The 23,578-nt window shown below is 49.9% G+C and overlaps 1 protein-coding gene across 7 annotated transcripts in view; it reads right to left on the reverse strand.

The window, feature by feature from the left end:
• Positions 1-23,578, reverse strand: part of KIF23 (kinesin family member 23) — a 208,610-nt gene that overhangs the window by 21,056 nt on the left and 163,976 nt on the right. The window lies entirely within an intron of this gene.

Consider the following 23,578-nt stretch of genomic DNA (forward strand, 5'->3'; position numbering starts at 1 on the left):
ACGCATCGGTAGGCATCATCCGCGGCTCCCCATCCGTCGTCAGTGCCGTGATGACGTTGTCAGAGTACTTAGACGCCACCTCCGCGCGCTGACGTCAGTTCTTAGACACAGCTTTTCCGCGCCAGAAACGCAGAGCCATGTTAAAAACCAACACTGGTGCCATTGAAACTAGGGGCCTGAAAGGGTATGACCTTAACCCTAGATATCGGTTCGCAGAACGGAGAGGATGGGTGGGGCGGTAAGGAATCTAATACTAACTACTGTTTCTTATAGATATATCGTTACCGAAGGTAAGTAACTTGTTCATCTGAAAGAAACAGGTTAGTATTAATTCCTTACCTTAGAATAGATACCCCAGCAATACCAACCCGGGTGGTGGGTCTGCAAACCAATAATCGCACCAGAAAGTCCTGGAGGACGGAACGGCCAAAGAAGTTATCCCTCTGGACTTGGCTGTCCAGGCAGTAGTGTCTTGCAAACGTGTGCAGCAATGCCCACGTAGCTGCCTGACAGATGTCCTGCAAGGGGACTCCCCGGCTCAGGGCAGTGGTAGCCGCCGTGGCCCGAGTCGAATGGGCTCTCAGCCCAACAGGAGGCTCCTTCTTCGCCAAGGAGTGACAAGCCTTGATACACAAGACGACCCACCGAGAGATGGTCCGCTTGTGCACCGCCCTTCCCTTCTTAGCGCCCACGTAACCAACAAAGAGTTGGTCATCCCACCGGAACTGGCGTGTGCGATCTAGATAGAACGCAAGCGCACGTTTTGGGTCCAGACGGTGGTGGAAAGAAGTTGGGCAAGGTGATAGACTGCCCGATGTGGAAGGCCGTGACCACCTTGGGCAGGGAAGAGGGTCTAGTCCGCAACACAACCTTGTACGGATGGACAGAAAGGAAAGGAGGTTTGGAGCTCACTCACTCTCCTGGCAGAGGTGATGGCAACCAGGAAAGCAGTCTTCAGAGTAAGAAGGCGGAGAGGACAGTTGTGAAGTGGCTCAAATGGAGCGCACATCAGATGGGTAAGAACAAGGTTCAAGTCCCACTGAGGCATCACAAACAAAACAGGGGGAAACATGTGTGTGATGCCTTTCAGAAAACGAGTTACAATAGGGGACTTGACCAAAGATGGTTGATCAGGCAGCCTTAGAAAGGCTGAAAGGGCAGAAAGGTAGCCCTTGATAGTGCCCAGAGCAGAGCCCTGCTGGGCAAGAGAAAGTAGTAAGAGAAGAACCTCAAAAAGAGTGGCAGAGAGAGGATCCACAGCCTTTGCTGTGCACCATGCCACAAATCTGTTCCACCTGCAGGCGTATACCGACTTTGTGAAGGGACGCCTGGCTGCCAGAACAACATTACAGACTTCAGGAGGCAAGTCAAATGGCCTCAACTGCGCCGCTCAATCTCCAAGCATGGAGGTGGAGACTGGACAGGTTCGGGTGGAGGACCATCCCCTACTGCTGCGACAGAAGGTCCTCCTGAAGAGGCAGACGAAGCGGAGATCGACAGACATAATGAGTAGCTCGGGATACCAGTACCTTCGTGCCCAGTCCGGAGCCACAATGATGACTTGGGCCCGGTCGCGTTTGATCTTCTTCAGCACTCTGGGCAGAAGTGGTATAGGCGGAAAGGCGTACAACAGACCGCAACTCCACTCGCGACGAAAAGCGTCTCAGAGCGAGTGCCGCCTTGGAAATTCCAACACGCAGAACTGATGACATTGCGCGTTCGGTGGCAAATAGATCTAACCTTGGCTCTCCCCACTGCAGAAAGACGAGTTCAAAATGGCGAGTTCAGACGCCATTTGTGATCCATCATGCACCGGCGGCGGAGTTCGTCCGCCCTGGCGTTCAGAGAACCTGCCAGGTGTTGAACCACCAGGGTCACGCCCTGATGTTCCAGCCACTGCCAGAGGCGCAGAGCCTCCTGGCAGAGGGTCCCGCCCTGTTTGTTGCAGTACCACATGGCGGTGGTGTTGTCTGTGAACACCTGCACTACACTCCCCCGGACAGAGGGGAGGAATGCCTTCAGTGCTAGACGAATCGCCCGCAGCTCTGAAAGGTTGATATGGAGCCGGGACTCCACCGGAGACCACAGGCCTCAGATCTCCACCTCTCCCATGTGGCCTCCCCAGCCCTGGAGGGACGCGTCTGTCACAACTACGTGCTCCGGTTGGGGAAGGGAGAGGGATCTGCCGCTGACCCAATAGCGGACGGTGAGCCACCACTGCAGCTGTCTCGCAGTGCCCTCCGAGATCAGGACATGGTCGGACAGGTTGCCCTGATGCTGGGCCCACTGAAACTTCATGTCCCACTGCAGAGCCCGCATCCGGGTGTGATGCACCAGATGGATACAGGAGGCCATCAGACCCAGAAGCCGTAGCGTCAACCCGACCGAGACTTGGGATAAAGGCTGAAAGATCGGAATCAGAGCCTGAATATCCCGAACCCGCTGTTCGGGAGGATAAACCCGAAACTGCGCCGAGCCGAGAACCGCTCCGATGAAGAGGAGCTTCTGGGAGGGGCACAGGTGTGACTTCTGCACCAGCTGGGGTTCTCCATCAATGTGCCGGAGGTCTGCAGTCGTCTGGAGGTGGCGGACTACTGTCTGGGGCGAGCCCGCCTTCAACAACCAGTCGTCGAGGTAGGGGAAGACTGAAACCCCTAACCTGCGCAGATGAGCTGCGACCACCGCCATCACCTTCGTGAACACCCGTGGGGCACTGGTAAGGCCAAAGAGGAGCACGGTAAACTGAAAGTGCTTGTGGCCTATCGTGAACCGCAGGTAGCGAAGGTGGGCCGGTAGGACGTGGATGTGGAAATAAGCTCCTTGCAAGTCCAACGCTACCATCCAGTCTCCTGGGTACAGGCCAGCTAAGACCTGAGCCAGTGTCAGAATTTTGAACTTCTCCTTCCGGAGGAAGCCGTTGACGTTCCGTAGATCCAAGATAGGGCGTAGGCCCCCTTTGCCCTTCTTGGGTACCAGAAAGTAGTGGGAGTAGCAACCACACCCTACTTCTGGCCCAGGAATGCGCTTGATGGCCCCCTTGGCCAAGAGGGCCGTAACTTCCTCCTGCAGAAGTCGCAAGTGATCCCCCGACACACGGTGGTATTGCGGTGGCATGGCTGGAGGGGTCGCCTCGAAGGGGAGGGAGTAGCCCCTTAGGACGATTTGCAGCACCCACCTGTCCGATGTGACAGTGCGCCAGTGGAGGAGGTGATGGCGAACCCTGCCCCCCACTGGCGTCACATGGGCCTGAAAGCACGGACTAGGAGGGTTTTGAGGCAGATGCTGCAGGGGTACGTGTGGACTGACCTCGCCGTTGTCCCCGACCGCCGCCACGGCGGTTTCCACAGCCGCCACCGCATTGGAAATGAGTCTGCCGTGCGTGGCTGGCAGCACGTGTGGGGACACCCCTTCCTTGGCCACGAAAGGAGCAAAAGGCACCCGTTTGCTGGCGCGGGGCCGAAAGGCCCAAGGACTTGGCCTTAGCCCTGGAGTCCTTAAAGTGCTCAAGCGCATGGTCTGCCTTGTCGCCAAAAAGGCGACGGCCATCAAACGGCATGTCCATGAGTGTATTCTGGACATCGGCCGAAAAGTTGACGGACCTCAACCAGGCGTGACGACGAATCGCCACTGTCGTTGCCATCGCCCTGCCCAGTGAGTCGGTGGTATCCAGCCCACATCGGATGGTAAAACGTGCCGCATCTCGACCCTCCGTAAGTGTTTGGGCGAGTTTAGCCCTGACCTCCGCCGGGCCTTCTGGCAGCACGTTCGCGACCGCGTCCCACAGAGAGTGGGTGTAGCGGCCCAAGAGGCACGCGGTGTTGGGAGACCGCAGTCCCAAACTCAGGGAGGAGAATACCTTTTTGCAGTATTGCTCGTACCTCTTGGATTCCCGATCGGGTGGAGCCGTCGGGAATGCGGTCTGGGAGTTGGAGGCCTGGATGACCAGGCGCTCTGGGGTGGGATGGGTGGACAGTAAACAAGGGTTGCCCGGGGCCGGGCGGTGGCATCTGGGCACGTTCCTATCTACAGGCGGACCTGTAGTGGGCCTGGACCAAGTGCCCAAAAGAATGTCAGTCAAGGCCTCATTAAACGGCAGCAGAGGCTCAGCCGAGCTTGACTGCGGTTTAAGGACCTCAGTGAGGTTAGCCCTCACGACCGCGACGGGGAGCTCAAGGCCCAAAGCCCTGGCCGCCCGAGTCAACACCACACTGTAGGTTGCCCCCTCCTCCGTAGCCACGGTAGGGGGTGAGACAAAACCAGTGTCTGGCGAAGTGTCCAGACCACTGGCATCCCTAAGTTCACCTGACCAGTCCTGCTGGGACTGACAATCACGTGTCAAAGGGTCCTCAGACCCCTCCCAATACGCCTCATCACCCATCTCCGGATAAATCAGGGTTGTCACAGGATGGGGCCGGTTCGTTGAAGTAGAACTCTCCAAGTGGTGTCGAGAGCGGCGCCGAAACCGGATCGAGGGAGGCATCGGGGACGGCATCGCCCGAAGGCGCGCCAGAGGTGACACCCTAGGGACCGGCGCTGGCGAGGTCGTCAGGTCAACCGGCGACGACCCGGATCCGGAAGCGATCCAGCGGGGCCCTGCGCTGCAGGGGCCGTCGGCGGGGCCAAAGCACCAGCCGGCGTCGAAGCCGAAGCACCGGACCCGCTGAGGCCCCCAGACTGGTCCGCTGGGCCCGAAGGCACCGCGGAGCCCGTCGGAGAGAGGGACCTCATCGCCATGAGGAAGCGCTCGATCTCCTCCGGCGTCGCTTGCTGCCCAGGGACCGGAGGGTATGAAGCAGGCCGTGACACCCACGACTCCGACGGAGCCGCGTGGGCGATGTCACCCAAAACCCCGGCTGCGTGGCGGGGGCGGGGGGCGGGAGTCGGAAGAGCGATGACGTCTCTTCGACTTCTTGTGCTTACCTGACGACTTCGAGCCCGAAGACCAATGGTGACTCCTGGAGCTATGATGGCTCCGACCCCGCGACCGGTCCCTCGACCTCCGTCCGGACCGGGACCTCTCGCGGCGCGCGGGGCCAACTGCCAGAGCTCGAGCCGCTTGCGGGACCGCTCCCGCCTAGCTTTCGACGTCAGGGCTCGGCAGTCGGGGCAGGCTTTGTCTACGTGGTCGACACCGAGACAGTGAAGGCACCAGCGGTGAGGGTCGGTAACCAACATCAGTCGGTCGCAGTCACAGGGTTTAAATCCAGGCATCCCTACCGGCACGTTCGGAGTCGAAAGGGATTGTAAAAAGTTAGTCAAAAATTGACTAAGGTACCACTTTTTCCGGATCTGCTCTGCTGGTGCGGAAAAAAGAAGAACTGACGTCAGCCCGCGGAGGCGGCGTCTAAGTACTCCGGCGACGTCATCACAGCGCCCACGACGGACGTGGAGCCGCCTACCGACGCGCAAGGGTACTGCTATACAAAAATTTCCGGATCCCCTCTGACGCCTGGGGATATTCTAAGGTAAGGAATCCAATACTAACCGGTTAATTTCAGATATGTTTACATACATTGAAGTCTAGACTAAAAGGTAATACTTATTTTGAAATTTACAGAATCTGTTCAAGACTAATGAAAGATACCAGGAGCACTGGTAAATGAATACAACAGACATTCAATTGCACTAATATATTCAAAAGCACCTTCACCCTAAAGGAAAGAAGTAATTGGAGCAGTAGTGAGTAGCAAACAGATCTGCCAGTAGAGACCACTAATTCACGAAAAACACTGAATTCATGCAAAAAGGTCTGCAGTATACGCTTGAATATTGCTGCCAACTAAACGAACCACTCGAACATGGATGTCTCAGGGGGATATCTAAATTCCAAAGCATTAACCTCCAGAATTTGCATGCCGTGTACTCAAAGGAATTAAGTCAATTAAAGTCAGAAAATTATCTTTCACCTCCAACTCTCTGGTGTGATTCAGTATGTTGGTTTCTGAAATAAGAATGCTAATATCCAGAAGGGCTGCACCCTCTCCAGGAGGCTGCTGTTACAACCAGAACCTGACAACTCAAGAGGAAAACTGACCTCAGAATGCAGTCCTGCATCCACCAAGTAAGTTCTTGCGAGACTGGTCCTACAAACAGCGCTTCTGCCAACAATGTTGATCTCACTGAGCTCTTCTGCTTGAATGAGCTGGTCTAACAGAAACACTGGTATATCGTTTATACTCCTAACCCCTTCTTTGTTCGAATGAATACAAGTGCCCTTTAGTGCACCAATATATTGGACTCTTTTGGTCAGTGTTCGCTATGACCTTGGGAATTTGTGAAATTCAGAGAACACCTCAGATCATGAAGGAGGGCTGCAATTGCCTATTGCACTATTGATGCAGTTTTGTAGGAGACAAATCTTAGAAGCCAACTCCTAGGTAAAAGAACCGCTGCACTCCTTGTAAACAGCACTGAGATCCCACCACTGCCAAAACCATTGTCAACATTCGAAATGCTAACAGTAGGCAAAAAGACATGCCTGAAGTTAAATTGCCTGCATGGTGGTTCCTCTTGTCAAAAAGACCAGACTCGGAGGCAGAGCGCTGTCCGTAGCAGGACCCATTCTATGGAATCGACTTCCCCTGACTCTCAGACTCTGTACCTCTCATTTAAAATTTAGAAAACTCCTTAAAACTGTTATATTTAAAAATGAGATCTAATCCACATCTGTACTTTCCTCTCTGTATTTGTTAACTGGCCCAAAAGCGCAGAGATACTCCAGCTGGAGTCGATTCCAGCGCTATATAAGCTCATAAATAAATAAATGGTAAAGAGGGACTGCCTATTAACTAGTAGAATAGGAATACGGAAACATGTGCACTCTACATATAGGATCCATCCAGTAACATTCCACAATCGTCACCAATATATTCCTTCATCATGGTCAAGCTCTCCCCACCCAGGTAGGACAGTGCCACCTAGGTGGACTCAACCTCCTAATTGACATAACAGAAGGGAGTTCTTATAAAGAAACTACTGGATAAAGGTGGGATCTAGATCAACAGAATGTGTGTGAGGTAACTTCTTCCTTAAGAATGATCTTCTCTTAAACAGTAGTTCTGTGACGCATCTACTTTGCATGCAGACTTGTTCAATCAAGTTGTAATTGGGCATACACCCTCTGCATGACCATTTCCTCTGGTGGAATTCTAAAGTTGTGTTCACTTGAGGTAGCCCACCTAAGAGGTGGTACAAGCCTGAGAGGAAGGCACACCTGACTGGCTAAACTTCCCTCCTGTCCTGGTGCCAAATGGGCCAGGGCGGGGGGTGATATTTCCCCAGTCTGGGGAAGCCTTGGGTGGCACAACAAAGGACACTGAGGCCTCGGAAAGCTCCTGCCTTGATATGCTGGTCACTTAGACATCCTGCTTGGAGGAGGTGGCAATACCTCAGAGAGAGCACAGGCTCCAACCTGCAGGGGGGGGGGGGGGGGGGGCAGAAACCAGTAAGTGGTAGCCAGTACACAGGTAGTCTGAAGGTCATTTGAAAAGTGATTGATGATCTCACAAATGCAAAAAGGCTGAAAGATAATACTTAACTGATGCCCAGAAAATCCTTGCTTGCTATAGCCCTAAAAAAACAAAGATTTCTGATAACTTTGCACTGAAGGGATGATGTCACGGGGGAGTAAACCAGGCAACAACTTCTCCCAGCGTACTCTATACCATTTGAGGATGGACGCCTCGCTGCTAAGATGACACCAACCACCTCAGGATGGGGATGAAAAGTAATCAAGTGCCACTGCTCAATCTTCACGCATGAAGGTGCAAGTTGGGCAGGGTCAGATGCAGGACCCGGCCACACTGTTACCACACAAGGTCTTCACAAGGGGCAGCCTGATCGGAGGACAAATGACCATGGCTAGAGGTTCTGGGTACCACACTCTTCAAACACAGTCCAGGGCCACTAGGATGACCGGCTCAGTCTTTCTTGATCTGTTTCAGTACTCTGGGTAAGAGGTAGGACGGAAAGGCATACGAGAAGGCAATCAGCATTTGGATTCACCTTACTAGACTATACCTGCAAAACAATGCTTTCAAGCATAGATGGGTTGTCAGGAAATCAGGATCACCAGGGGCCGGGCCAGTGTCACGACCACCAATCAAGTCACAGGGGGGGAGCAGAGCATTGCTTTCACAAATTAGCCACAAAGGTGCCCGCCAGTGACTCGTTAAATGGTAATAAAGGGTCTGACGAAGCAGGTCTTTGGAGTAAGTCCTCAAAATGTTTTTCATTTCATCCTTAGGCATTTGTGAATCTAGCACATTTGCTGCTCCAAATACTTCTACGGAAAAGGAGTGTTCTTCTGTTGGTGGATCAGGTTGCGAGTCCAGGTTTATCTTTGAAGAGGTGTCTTGCCCAGTAGGCCTAGGTTAAGTCCTTCATCAATATACCTGCAGCACTGCTAAGGCAGCAGATTGTTTGCCTCATCAGTGTAGTGGGGAATATTAATTAGACAATGGACTGAGTCAGATATAGAGCTTAATAGGGCCTTTGGTAATAGCAGCATTGCGTAGGAGGATGACCCCTGACATCACCTTTGCAATTTCATATTGCGAGATAGGCTTGAGGGGGGTCAGAGACTAGTGTTAGGATTGGATTTGGTGTCAGCATGGAATGGATTGGCGTCGACCTCGGAGCTGGAGAGGAAGCCTATATCTGCATTGATATGATCCCAAAAGGGAGGCCTGTGTCCAGGAGGGCCTGCTGGTAAAAATCTGACTGGAGCCAAGTGCTCCTCCATGGAACTTGAAGGTGCTATAGAGGGAGCAAACAACATCTGAAAGATATGCCGCATGGCCTTCTTTAAGGCTGCCATTAGCTACTGTGTCTACAATGGCCTGGGGAATTCAGGGTGTGCCTGGACCACCTGTAGTACCGGGTCAGATTTGAAACCTGTTGGAGGTCAGGGGCCATGTAAGTGTTGCCTTTGCAACTTGTCTGATTCAGGGTGGCAGGATGGATTCAAATCCCGCTTGGTTTTCTTGCATTTCTGGCATATCTTCAACTTACCTGAAGGCTTAGCATGGAGATTTGTAGGGGAAGAGAGGCCGATGTTTCGAACAAGATCTCTTACACTCTCTGACAGTTATAACCAGAGCCCGGGAACTGAACACACCTTGTGAGGGTCAATAACTGACATCTGCTTCCTGCAGTCACTACATTGCTTGAATCTGGTCGTCCTCAGAAAACACATCAATAGCACATTGTCTTAAAGCTTTAGAGCAGTGGTGGCACCTATATGAGGCCCAGTTTAGTCACTTCTGGGTCAGGCAAGATTATCAGAGGCACATAGTGCCTCCTGTTGGCACACGAGTCGTTGCTGGGAAAATGATCCTAGTGATTGGAGGGAGGGGTCCCAGTAAACAACGAACAAATTGCAGAACAAATGAAAATCAATCAACCAAGAAACAAATCTGTCCACATTGTTTTAATCACAATGTGACTGTATATACCAAATATATACTTTAAAATGATCCTAGCTAGTAATACACCAGAGATATTCTAGAGGGGAGGAATCTTTGGTTACAAGTATCCATTTAACGGGGAATTTAGGGTGGGGTGTTTACTCCATGCCAGAAAAAGGCTGAGAACTAATTGGGAGAGGGGAATTCGAAATATGTGGTAAAAATACTTAATCACCCCATAGCATCGGAATCAAACCAGCCTGTCAAAAACCTTGAAGACTTCGCAAGCAATAATGGAAGACATGAATGCTCCTAGGACGAATATCTCCAGACACCATCTTGGGTACACAGTGCAAATCAATGCAGAAAACTCAAGTAGATATCTTGGCCTAAGGTCAGTAGGAATTTAATAAGACACATTTTGTGTCAAAGAACTGGTAAGTATAACCCTTAGAGACAGACACACAAAAAGAGTACACAAATCAAAGGAAAAAAAGACAGAAAATAAAAAACTCATTTATCATCACCAAAATTGCAGAGGATTCCACTAGCCTCCGTGCAACATCACAATAAGGAGGACTGCAGTGTCTAAACCTTAATAGTGTGTCTATATCTAGGGCTTTTTTTATTGAAATGAGTTTTCAGTGCCAAGTATTCTTATGGGCAGTTTTGATATTAAAAACCTCTTGATAGGATGCTTTTGGGGAGATGTACAAGAAGGAGAGTTTTAAACCATGTTTTTTTTTGGGGTGGTGGGATGCGAACTAAAGTACGTGTTTTTTAGGTAATTTGCTTGTCTACTGGTCTTGAATGTAGTCCTGTGGAAAGTTCTGAGGCTTATGGAGATGCATAGAAAGAACCATGCAAGCAAGAGACATCAACTTCAAGAAAAAAAAACATCTAATAACTTTGTAGAGGCACCTCGCTTGCTTATCAGTTCGCTGAAAAGAGATATACAGAACAAGGCCATACAGCGGTGTGGGGGTGAGAACAGACAAGCATTCAGTCCTCATTTGTAGGACTTTGGCTTGCACTTCAGAAGCACCAATCAGGAAAACAATCCTGAGCAATGTAAAAAAAAAAAAGAAGGAGTGAAGGGACAAATATAAATTAAGAATAATACAATAGCAACAACCTGAAAATGTGCTGATAAAGTCATGTGAACCCCCATTACCTCCCACCACAACTCCTTTACATACTAGGTACTTTCCAAGAACCACACTGTAACAAAGTGATAAGGAGTATCCATGTAATGATGATACAACATGGCACCCAGGAATCTGGAGTACAAACAGAGCAAACAGTCAATGCCCAGGCAAGCAAGACAACGCAACAGTCGGCCAAGTCATCGCCAAGGCAATGCTGAAGAGCAAATCAGACATGCACTTTTGACACGTAAGGAAAAGGGAGCAGACTAGAAGGGTCTACAGGTACTCCTGCTCAAATTCTACAATTATCAGAAATGTCCCAAATTTACAACGTTTAAAAGAAAATACTATTGAAGGAGTAGTTTAACTGTAACTCCAGTTCTGTAGTAGGGGTATCTCTGTGATAGTCCTAATCATGTGAATAGTCCCGCCCATGTGCGTGGACCCCGGAGCACTTCAATAGATATATAGTCTCTTAAGGTGTCTTCCACTGCAGTCCTGCATAGACACTAAAGAGATAATAAAAGACAATAATGAGCCTGAAAACACCAGGCTACTCTGGCAATCACTTCATCCTGAATTGAAAAGGATAGCCAGGTAACAGTCAAATTTAACTATTTTACTAAGTTTCACACATAGAGAAACTCCCCTTCACAAAAATCTTTTTCATGATAGAGATGAACGGTTGGACAGACAAGCCCCATAGGCTGCCATTATATGTCTGCAAATAGATACCGTGCCTTTAAGAATCCTTCCCGAGACCCTCGGTATCCCATGATGCACAGTCAAAGGCCAGTTACTTTCAGTTTTTTTTGAAGGCGCATAAAGAAAGGCCTGGTGCATCAGGATATCACAGTTTCATCCACCAGGGAGGAGGGCGGGTTGCTTATGACTATCACAGAGATACCCCTACTACAGAACTGGAGTTACAGGTAAGAAACTACTCCTTCTCTAGTGTGGGATCTCTGTGTATAGTCAATCATGTGAATAGAATGGCAAGCCCATCCCAAAAAAATAACTCCAGCGGTGGAAGAAACAAACACGCCCCTACGGTGCAAAGAGAATCCGCAGCGAAGCCTTCCCAACCTGAGCATCTGCCCTGACATCAGTCAGGGCAGTAGTGTTTAGCAAAGTTATGGACTGACTTCCAAGTGGCAGCCTTACAGCATTCCAAAATAGGTACGCTACGAAGTAAAGGCGCAGCAGCTGCTTTACCTCAGGAAAGATCAGCCCTAGGCTCACTAAGCAACGGCTTGTCAGCTTTCGGGTTACATAGCTGAAAACAAGCAACCCAGAAACAGATAGTTCAGAGGTAGCTATACCAGTTCAGACCGAGCTATACCAGTTCAGACCGAGCCACAGATTACAGATAGCTGTTCTGAACTACGGATATCGTAATTCCTGTCCAGAAGAGAATTCCAAGAACCTCCCAACATCAGGAAAGGAAGTTCCCTCAGCAGGAGGAGGGATTATGACAAAAAAATATGGCAGGCAGTGTAACAGTCTTTTTACATAAATTACTGACAACTTTAGGAAGGACCGAAGATGGAGTCCTCATAACTACTCTAGAGGAATGAAAACCGTATAAGGCTCTGCACATCACAAGCCTGAAACACACGGACCCTGCAATGAAAGCCGTCGTCCAGGACAGATACTGAGGAAAAATCCTACGGAAGGGTTCAAAGGATTCCTTCATCAGTTGTGACAGGACTACATGCAAAACCCAGGAAGGCGAAGGGCGCCGAATGGGAGGCAACTTCCCCCGTCAAGCCTTCAAGAAAATCTCCTATGACTGGGATTTTCAAACAAAATTTTGTGAAGGACATTTCCTATAAGCAGTCAAAAACTGCAAGATGAACTTCCATGGAATGACAATGAAAAGCCAGATCGAGGCAAGAACAGTAAGGCAGAAGGACATCTACCTTACAGAAGGCAGGATCCAAGTCCTTAAAAAAAAAAAAACACCAGATGTAAAATCTAGACTCTTAGGCGCATAGGACATGAGTGTAGATGGAAGCTTGACCTTCATCCCTTTTTTCTGAAATCTCCATACAGGCCTGACGGAGATTCAAATGTCCGCACTGTAAAAGCTCAGGAGCCCTGCCGCTAAATGCAACGACAAGAGGCCAGAGTGCACTCTCTGTGCGCAAAACTACTTTAGAAGGTCCAGCCTGCACGAAAGACTGAGAAAATGGCAGAAGAGACCAGTAAAGTGGGTCTGTGAACCACCACAGACGGGGCCACTCCGAAGCCACAGGGACCATCTAGACCCGTAAGAGAGAGAACTTGATCAGCACCATCTGCATCAGGAATATTGGCAGACAAGCAGAAAGAAAAAAAAAAGCCTGACCAATCGAACTATCTAGCCTACCCCAGAATCCCCGGGTGACAGAACCTGAAGGCGAAGTCGCGGCATCTGCTGTTTCCTGCAGCAGAGAACCGTACGACTCCCGTAGTATGCCATCCTTCGAATACGTCATGCACCATTACGCCATGTAAGACCCATGAGTGGTTTATGCGACGAGTCTGGCGAGAGCGCCTGCTTGAGCATTGTGAACACAGGGAAGGTGAATTGCCATTGTGATCAGGCTCATGGCTAACAGCCAAAGCCAGATTGTCTGGGATACCCGAGACAACAAGCGAGAACTGGATCCCCCCCAGCTTGTTGGGGCAGAACAGTGTTGTTGTACTGACCATCTGGATCAGTAGGAAGCAGGTGTGAAAACTATGGCTGGACAGCGTTAGCGCCATCCAGACTGCTCGAAGATCCATGAAGACGATGTGGAACCTGGTCTCATTCTGGGAACATGTTCCCTATATCCAAAGACTGTCAGAATGCGTACCCCAGCCATGTAGAGAAGCAAACAGCACTAAGGGTTGCAGGGCATCTCCTTGCGGAAGAGAATTCCCCAGAAGGGATTTCGTGGAGAACACCACCAACGGATGGACTGCAGAACTGTTCGGGACAGCTGAATCCAGTCTTCCCAAACCCCAGTGTCTGGTCCACTGGTCCTCCAGACATCTCTGCAGGGGTCTCAAATAGAGGAATGCATTGGAGAGGGGAAGAAACAGAACTATAAAGCCCAGGAGAGACTAGACCGGCCTCACCGTAGGGGGGTGTATGATCATGAGAGCTTGAGCCTTCCGAAAAATCGAAGAGCATCTCTCCTCTGAAGGACCCACATTTGTTCTGCGTGTGTCGATAGTGGCTCCGAGGCACTGTAGACAGGGTACAGTAGTAGACAGACCTCGTGAGGTTGATGCGGAGACCCAAACGAAGTAAGAGATTGAAAGTCCGATTGAAATGCAGGCGCGCTACCTGAAAGTAGCTGCCTTGATCAACCAGTCGTCCAGATACGGATAGACGAAGACACTGTTCCCTCTCAGATGCGCAGCCACTATGTCCTTGCGTATGGAAAATTCGGAGGTGTTGACTTCAGGCCGAAAGACTGCACGAAGTAATGATAATGGTTGTTGCCCACTGTGAAAAGCAGGAACTTGCAACATTTTCCCCGCTAGGGGGAAGTAAGAATCTGCGTCCTGCAGATCTAATGAGCATAGTCAGCCTCACTGATGAAGTTGAGGGGAATCCAACTTGTCGCAAGCCGAACACGGGTCCAAACTGAGTCATGTCTCTCTTGCACACTAGAAGGAACAGTGAGTACCATCCGTTCATTTCTGTCCCAGAGGAGCAGATTCCATCTTCCTTGACTGGAAGAGGGTGTCGGCCTCCTATGACTCACGTATGTAGCGTTAGAGTTGGAAGGATTGATGGAAGAGAACTGGTAAAGTCGCGTATCCACTGCGCACAAGATGCAGCACCCACTTGTCCTGAATTATTAAACGGTGGTCCGAGACCGCCGAAAACAGCTGGGAGGAAAACGCAGCTAGAAAGGGCGGAAGACCTTAAGCCGTTCTCCATGCTTCTCCAAACCTACAGCCTTCAAAGTCTCCGCTTCAGACTTCATGCGGGCCACCTCGCTATCCGCAAGGGAGCCAAAGAGTTGCATCAGAGAACAGGAAACGAAATGAAAACGATTTTTGTAGAGCGCACATAGCTGCCCTGAGGCGTCCAAGCGCTGAGACTGACAGAGCGTACGGAAGATCTGTAGTGCCTACTTATTGAACAGGAACGTTTTTAATTACTTACGAAAAGAGGTCAGTTCCGGGTTGGATCTTAAGTATTGTGGTAGAGTATTCCACAGTTTGGCCACATTAAAGGAGAAAGAACAGCCTCCAGCTCTAGTTCTTTATTTTGGGCACTGTGGCCAGAAAGGCAGGGGTTGAGCGCAGCTGTCTGTTAGGGTGGTACGGGGTGATTAGGGAGAGATTAATTGCTGGGCCAGTAGCCCAGAATGCCTGATGAGCAAGACAGAGATTTGAAACTGACTCTTTCCCTAATGGGGAGCCAATGTAGGCTTTTCAGTCCGGATTTAACTGAGAGCCTGCGAAGAATTTGCAATAATGTCCGAGCAGCACAGTTTTGAATTGTTTGCAGTTTACGCAGGGTAAAATAGGGTTCTCCTAAATACAGGGTGTTCCCAAAGTCCAGACGGGATTGGATCAGGCCCAGTATCACAGTCTGTTTTGCTTCGAAAGGTAGCAAGGGAAGGATCTTTCTAATGATTCTGAGGAGCCCAAAGCAGATGGCAGATAGTTCTTTGACATTTGACTATCAAGCAACCAGACTATCTAACCAGATTCCGAGGCTCTTGATGGTATCCTTGGGTGCTGGTGGTGGGCCCAGATGGGCTGGCCAGATCGAATCGATGGAGGCAGGAGCAAGCCGACCCAGCAACATGAGCTCAGTCTTGTCTCCATTGAGTTTGAGACAAGACTTGGTCATCCAGCTTTTGACTCTCTCCAGGCAGCCCGCTAAATCCACCCTGGCTGAGGGACTGTTCTCTTGGGCCAGGGAGACCACCAGCTGAGTATCGTCCGCATAGGTAATGATCTTAATCCTATATGGACGGACGATCTCAGCCAGTGGTCTCATGTAGACGTTAAATAACGTCGGGCTCAACGATGAGCCCTGAGGGACTCCGCAGCCCAAGGGTTTACTGGAGGAGATGGCATTATCTTCATAAACCTGGAAGTGTTTCGGAACTCAACGGGGGAAATTCGTCTAATAAAGGTGATTGGTTGCAGTTAATTTCCTGTGCGGGAGAGAAAGGTAGGTCCCCCGGAATGGTCAGATCCGTTGCCGAAAATTAAGAATATACGAGATAAATTTTACGGAAGAAAAATTCCGCCAGATCCTCACACCGGGATTGGGGATTGTGGTCAATTAATGGCGGTGGTGGGAGTTTAGTGAGGCTTTTCACAATCTGGTAGATCTCTTTGGAGTTGGAGCCGGCTTCAGAGATTTTGTATGTGTAATATCGATTGGGCAGTCTTTATATCATTTTTATAGGCTCTAATAGCATCTCTATAAATCATTTTGTCCAACTCCGCATACCCCAAACGCCATTTCCTCTCAAGTCGTTTGCATGGACACTTTCTCCCGGAGCTCAGCAGAGTACCAGGGGGCTGTGATTCTCGATTTTTTTAGGGCAGTTTTCCTCATCGGGAGGATGGCATTGAGGGAATTCTTTATCCATTTATTAAAAGTGTCATTTGCTATCAGCGGGTCCTGATTTAATGGAGCTGTAATTTCTAACTCATGTGTCCATTGGTCCAGCAGCAATTTTGACCAGTTGCGGGCTTCCCGCACTCCAGGTGTTAGAGCCGGAATTTTATGAGTCTCCCACACGAGGGGAATCACGAAGTGGTCTGTCAAAGGAAGGGCAATCGGGGGATATGCCTTCAAATTAGGACAGTTGCCGAACACCGGATCTAACAGGCGTCCTTTCGTGTGTGTCGGGGATGAGACAAGCTGAGTCATCTGTAGGGTGGAAAAATCTCTGATTAGCTCTCTGGCGATGCTATCAGTTAGGCCATCGAAATGAATACTCAGATCGCCTAGTAGCGTATAGTTAGCTGGGGAGGAGGCAAGATCGGCGACCGTTGGGGACAGTGAGGGATAAAACTGTTTAGCAGGGCCTGGTGGACGATAGATGAGTGCCCCAGTGAAGCTCGTGTTGGGAGAGAACTCAAGACAGAAAGACATGCTTTCACAATCCGTGAAGGGGTTAGGAAGATATCGGCAGGCATAGTGTTCCCTAAATATGACTGCTAAGCCGCCTCCCTTCTCATTGGGCCGATCATGTATTACTATTTGATAGCCTTGCCCCAAGGCTTGTACTAACTCAGGTTCCGAATACGGGTATAGCCACGTTTCAGTAAGCAAGACTACGTCTGGTTTAAGTTCCTCGATTAGCAGAGAAAATTCTATGCAGTGCTTAGGTAGAGACCTGCAATTTAGGAGGTACATTTTAAATGTTTGTTGTTTATCCACAGTAGGCACGGGTTTGAGCTGGGTGTTGCAGTGCCCGCACTGCAAAGGCAAATCTGAGGGAAAGTAAAGATGTTGACAGATCGCTTTAGCTTGTGTTTTTAAACTTCCCAATTCAGTAGAAGTGTAGCTTTTAATAGTCCCAGTCAAAGATACAGGGGTTATGGCCCCTGGCCCCGGCCAGGCGCAGACGGGCTCGCCCGGAGATTAGAAACACTTCTGTGCCGCAGGCAGCAGACGAATACAAGTATGACGCCGTAGACCAAATCCATGGCAATACCCGGGAGTCGCCAGGAGTGAAATATCCGCTGCAGTGTCGATGATTAGATCCGAAACCATCAGGCCCTATAGACTATCTCCTATAAGGCTTTCCTCCGGTCTCTGGGCAGGAGATCCACAAATTGGTGAAGGAACTCACACAGGGATCTATCACAACGGCCGAGCAAGAGCGGGCCACAGCAAGCTGTTTGCACGCCGCCACCCCTGTGACAAAGTCAGGAGTAGGGTACAACCGTAAAAATCAAACAGTACTAGTGCAGGTTCCCAAACCCGGCACCAACGGAAACAGTGGACTTTTTTTTTGTAGAGTCTTAAACATCACTGATGTCGACTGCACAGGGAGTTTCGAAGCCAGAACTTCCTTTCAGGTGGCAGTGGACGAAAGTCAAGTACCTCCAACCATTGAACAACCCGCTAAGGGGGAATTCATAAGAGTAACAGAGCACCTCCCCGTACTCGTGGAAGATGCATCCCTGGCATGCCTGAACCGAGACCTTCCATAATGGTGACGATGGGACCTAATGGAAGACAGTGGAGCCCATGATACCTCGTTCTAGGTCATCAAGGCTCGACGAGGGTCGCAGACTGAGGGGCCAAAGGCCCCTGACTCGGTGAGTGGGAGAGGGCCTGGAGAGAATTCGGAGGCATCCCCGGTTGTATCACCAGTGGGGGCGGAGCAGGAGGCGACCTAGATGGTGAGTAGGTACGCAAACACTCCAAACTAAGCGAAGAGACCAGCATCCCTCGCTTAAGAGCGGACCACGTGTAAGTAGCCTCAGACTCCCCATCAGAAGGGTTCCTTGACGTCGATCCATTGCTCGGCATCGAGAGTCGATGTTACTGGGAACACAAAGTAGCCGCTGACGATGATAGGCTCACCACAGAGCGAAGTCCAGAATGGGACCTAGACGCCGAGCGCCGGTAAAGACCCCAAACTGACTGACTATTAGCTCACTTCGACGTCGAGAATCAGTACACTTAGATGTTGAGCATTACTCCACTTCGACGTCGAGCACCACTTCACCTCGACGTCGATCCTCAACGTCAACGTCGACCTTTAACGTCGCGTCGACCAGAGTCCTTGGTCGACGGAGAGCATAACGGTGCCATACCTGCTTTTGAATCTGCCTTCGACGCGGACAGGAATTGCTTAGTTTTTTCAGTCGCGTTCCTACTGGGGAGAACCCCAGAGTCACAGCATGGGACTTGGTAGAGGCCCTACGCTCTCCTAACCCAGAGGCTGAAGAAGATGCCGTCAATCTTCCATGCTCAAACCCTGGGAGCAGAATCTTCTCCCTGTCCACAGGGTGCCTCAAAAAGGTTTTACAGAGAAGACGGGTGTCAAAGACATAAGATACAGGCAAGCACAGAATACAAACTTTGTGAGCTTCAGCGTTGGCCTGTATTTCAACTGCAGTCAAAGCAAATGTTGTAGGAGAGTAGGGTCTGCAATCCTATGATCACCCAGATTTTTTGCTTTTGTTTCACTGGTTTACGACTTTCTCTGGCTGTGGGCCTGCTAATCAGACCCACAGCCTGGCTGTTCTCTTTCTAAATTACGATATGTACCCTAGGTGCATTTACCAATTGGTACTGGGCCACCTTATCAGACCCTGTAACTCAGGGCATAGGTGTACCCAGGGCCGCCAGGGGCTGCAGCATGTATTATGCCACCCCTGGCTGGCCTCCTAAATTTGACACAACTGGCTGCATGACAGCTGGGGCGAAGTCGTGTAATCACCCTTTGCTTTAGATATGGTAGCCCTATATCTAACCATACAATGGACACCCGAGTTCCTATCAGTCACTCCTATGGCAGGCCTTGACAATCCTGAAGGCAGAGTGCGTGGGCTCGTGTGAACTGTGTTCTGGCCCGAGCCGAGCCGGTTGCAGCTTGCGGAATCAAGACCCAATGGCTGTTCCATGATAACGTGTACCATATCGGTAACTTCGGTGTCGCGTTATCAAGACATGTCGAGTAAGGTGTCATACGAATCGGGATGCTGCCCTCTCACCAACTCTGGCGACGAGGTTAGCATTCCGCCCTTCTAGAGGGACACGACATGTACGTAACTGTGAACCCCGGTTAAAGTTAACTAAAGCCTCAGCTCCACAAAATGGATGCTGCCACCACAGACACGAGTCTGACCTCCTGCTGCTGGGAGTCCTTCCAGCGAGGAGCGCTTGGACAAAGGGTTTCCTGTCGAGGGCGGTGTTCGCACCGTCCCAGACAGGGTTTGTGTATTCTGGGTAGGTAGGGCTTTTGCGAGAAGGTGACTGCGGAGTGGCACCCCGGTGCTCACTACGCATCTGCCGGTCAGAACCAGTTCCAGGGGCGCCAGCCCTGGCCTGGGGAAAGTCCGGCAGGGGAGAGGGGTGTAACTACCCCCCTTCCTGGTCCCACCCTTAGGGCAGGACCTAGTCATGTACCCACCCCTTTCTTTAGAATAAAGACCGGAGCGGGGACCCTTCCAAATTAGATCTTTGAATCAAGAACTACTTTCTACGAAAGGACATTCGAGACTCTTCTCAAGATTTCTCCCTTGTGACTAAGGAGTAGTCACCCTGCATCAGCGGGCACCATCTAAGAACTCTGCGGGTTGCTGTAAGTCCTTCCTCAAGGATCCGACTGCCCAGCTCGACGAGAACCGGCTTCCCTGGCACCTCTGACCTCTACCCACGTCATCAGCTCAGCTGTGATCGGTGGGTGCGACGAGACCTCGAGGGACCGGCCATCATCAAAACCTGCACGCTTTCTTAACCAGCACGACCATCGAAGCAATTCTCTGGTGAGTGCTCTGGGGTCCGAGAAGCCCCGACCCTGAGCCGCTCCAGCACCGAAGTGCAGTCTCCCAGCATCTCCACGATCTGCGTGGGGCCCTTCTGCTCGCTGCTCAGCACGTTGTCTGGTCACTAGCCGCTGGCTGGTGCCCTTCCTTGACGACATCCGACAACCAACGCTGCTGGTCTGGTTGCTCCAGACCGGCCCTTGCTCCCTTTTTCGAGAGGAGCACCCCGGACCCTCCTGGTCCATTCAAGACGCCATCTTAGGCCCACCACGTGGCCCGAGATCTGCCAAGGCTTGTTGCCCCAATCCTGGGCCCAGCGACGCCGACAGCATCATCCTTCGTGGGACAGCTCGCACCTCCATCCTGGTCGCCGACAACGCCTCCTGGTCCGTGAGACTGCAGAGCCTAGCGTCGCCCACTCACCTGGTCGAGGTGACGGCCAACCGGTGCCTTCCTGGTACCCTCTGACTACTGGCTAGTAGTACGAACTTGGTCCCCTCTGCTTTCAGGTATCATCAATCTCTGATCCAGGCTTGGATCTCTACGAACTATTCATCACTGGTCGCCGGCCAGCAACTCCTTTTCTTCTGGCTCCTGGCTCGTCAGCGAAGACCCCGACGCCTGTAAGACTTGTGCAGCCGCAGCCCTCGTGGCTAGGTAACTCGGCATTTCGGTGCCTGCATAGCCTCTTTACTCTAGGGTCCCGAGTCCCTCGCTTCCGACTTGCCTTATCGGGTCCGCCCGAGACCTTAAACTTTCCGTGTCCTCGGACACTTGTTTTAATTGTGCACTTGAAGTATTTTCATAAGAGTTTTGGTTTGTGCTTAGTACCCTGTCCTCATAAAGAGTCCAGGGCTGTTGTGAATCTTAATAAATATCCTGTTTATTTTCATAACACTTGTGTGGTGTCCTTTCACTTGGTGTTCAAGGGGTACATGTGTGGTAAACAGCTGGCTTAACACGCCCTCTCGAGTCTTTAGCCTTAGACTGCTCGTATCCACGCTACTAGGATAGCTGGTCTATAGGTTGACTTACAACCAATCACCATAAGGGTCGTTTGGAACGATACATAGCGGTCGCTAGAATAGCGAACGCTGCATATCGGGCCAACTTCTCACAAATGTCAGATAGAGATAGCATAGAGACAAGAAAACTGCAGAAATTCTGCCAAAAAAAACAAGCATTTGCAATGCAATAGGGCTCGCATTAGTAAAGTTAGAGGTATTAGTATTGTAAATGACACATTTTTTATTTGTTTTTGTTTTGAAAATAGCGAAATTAATAAATTTGTCATTTACAATGCCAATAGTGTTAACTTTTGCAAACGTGACACCTATAGCATTTGTAATGCAATATGTGTTGTATTTACATGACTTAGATGTATTAATATTAAAAATAACAATGGGTTGTATTTTTTTCAATATTTAATACTTAAATAAAAGTTATTGTAATTTAAAATTGCAATAGCTTAAACTTTTGCAAATAACTTTTTGGAAGATTGTTTAGTGTATTTTATTGTGAAGAAAATACAAGAACAGAAGTGAAATATTAACATTTTTTGTGACATTTGTAATAAAGTTTGAAACATTGAGAGAACATATTTGAATCAGTTGTTCTTGAATGGTTGCACAGGTTGATGCTGTGGTGGCTCTGAATGATGTTGTGGCGGCGACGAGTGATGCAGTGGCGTTCAGTGATGCTCTGGTAGTGCATAGTGATGTTGTGGTGCCCCCGAGTGATGCTATGGTGATGCGATGGATAGTGAGGGCGATAGATAGAGGGAGGGCGAAAGATAAATAGATAGAGGCAGGGCGAGAGATAGAGGCAGGGCGAGAGATAGAGGCAGGGCGAGAGATAGAGGCAGGGCGAGGGATGGAGTGTGGGCGAGGGATGGAGTGTGGGCGAGGGATGGAGTGTGGGCGAGGGATGGGGCGTGGGCGAGGGATGGGGCGTGGGCGAGGGATGGGGCGTGGGCGAGGGATGGGGCGTGGGCGAGGGATGGGGCGTGGGCGAGGGATGGGGCGTGGGCGAGGGATGGGGCGTGGGCGAGGGATGGGGCGCGGGCGAGGGATGGGGCGCGGGCGAGGGATGGGGCGCGGGCGCCGAGTGATGATGGGGAAGGGAAGAAAGAAAGAACAAAAGAAAGAAGGAAGAAGGGAGGAAGGAAGGAAAGGAAGACAGAACAAAAGAAAGAAGGAAGGGAGGAAGGAAAGGAAGAAAGAACAAAAGGAAGAAGGAAAGGAAGACAGAACAAAAGGAAGAAGGAAGAAGGGAGGAAGGAAAGGAAGAAATAACAAAAGAAAGAAGGAAGGAAAGGAAGAAAGAACAAAAGAAGGGAGGAAGGAAGGAAAGGAAGAAAGAACAAAAGAAAGAAGGAAGAAGGGAGGAAGGACTAGAAGAAAGAACAAAAGAAAGAAGGAAGAAGGGAGGAAGGAAAGAAAGGAATGGAAGAAAGAAAGAAGGAATGGAAGAAAGAAAGAAAAGGATAAAAGGAAAGAAAGAAAGGATTCTAATTGCAAGTGTCAACATGAACAGGCTTGTTTTGAAGATTTAGTCCCCAAATTTGAGATTCCACGACAGAGAGGGGCTGTGAAGTAGGGAGGCGACAGGCAGAGGCCACGGGGACATCAAAGGAAGGGTGGGAGGGGAAAACAATGCATTAGCGAGCGATAAAAGCCATATACACCCGAGGGGCGGGGAAGCAGATTGCCTCTAAGCTTTCAAGCCTTTGTGAGGCCAAGCGTGTGCCTGGGGAAGCAATGTTGAGTGCTGGCCAGAGGAGAGCACGACAAGCAAGAAAGAGGACAGTGTGGAGCACTGGGCGGGAGAGAGAAGGGTGTGAGAGAGATCGAAGAGTAATACAAAAACAAAATAGTAAGAGATAGAGATGGCATGTGCCGGACTTCATATACAGTACAGTATTGATTCATTCTAAACGGTACCAAGTGAGTAGCGTTTCAGCAAAAGGGTGGACGTGGCAAGTGTAGCACGAATCCTGAGATAGGTCGGAAAACAGATTACAATCCAATGAAAGAGGCAATAGATAAAATTATATCCATCCACACTATGGGAGCGTACTATAAAATAGAAGGTACATTCGGAAGGAAATAACATGGGTAAAAGGTGATTCAAAAACACTGGCGCTTCTAACGTGTAAACACTAATGGGTGTCAGAGGTTCATACTTAAGACATATGCAAATGTAAACAGGCAAATTAGGTCTGATACGAAAGCAATACCGCGTGGTTAATCAACATACATCACAGAAAACGACTAATAAAGACTTGTCCGGTAGGCATAATAAATGCGTGATGTCATTATAGCCTTCAGTAGTACAAAAATAGTGTGGGCGCTTCGTGTAAAACAGCAAGTGATACTGTGAAGCAAATAACATGGGCGGCAGGTGAATCCAACATGACGTTGTCCAACAGCAATTAAAACTGCTAGGAATCCCTGATATCAAAGTAAATCATGTGCAGATTTAAATAACTGGGTGTCACTGATTCAAAGGATGACTCTGTGCAAATATAAACAGGGAGATGAGTCTGACATAAAAAAATGT

This window comes from Lissotriton vulgaris, chromosome 2_1 (genome assembly GCF_964263255.1).
Source record: "Lissotriton vulgaris chromosome 2_1, aLisVul1.2, whole genome shotgun sequence".
In the NCBI taxonomy this organism is placed as follows: Eukaryota; Metazoa; Chordata; class Amphibia; order Caudata; family Salamandridae; genus Lissotriton; species Lissotriton vulgaris.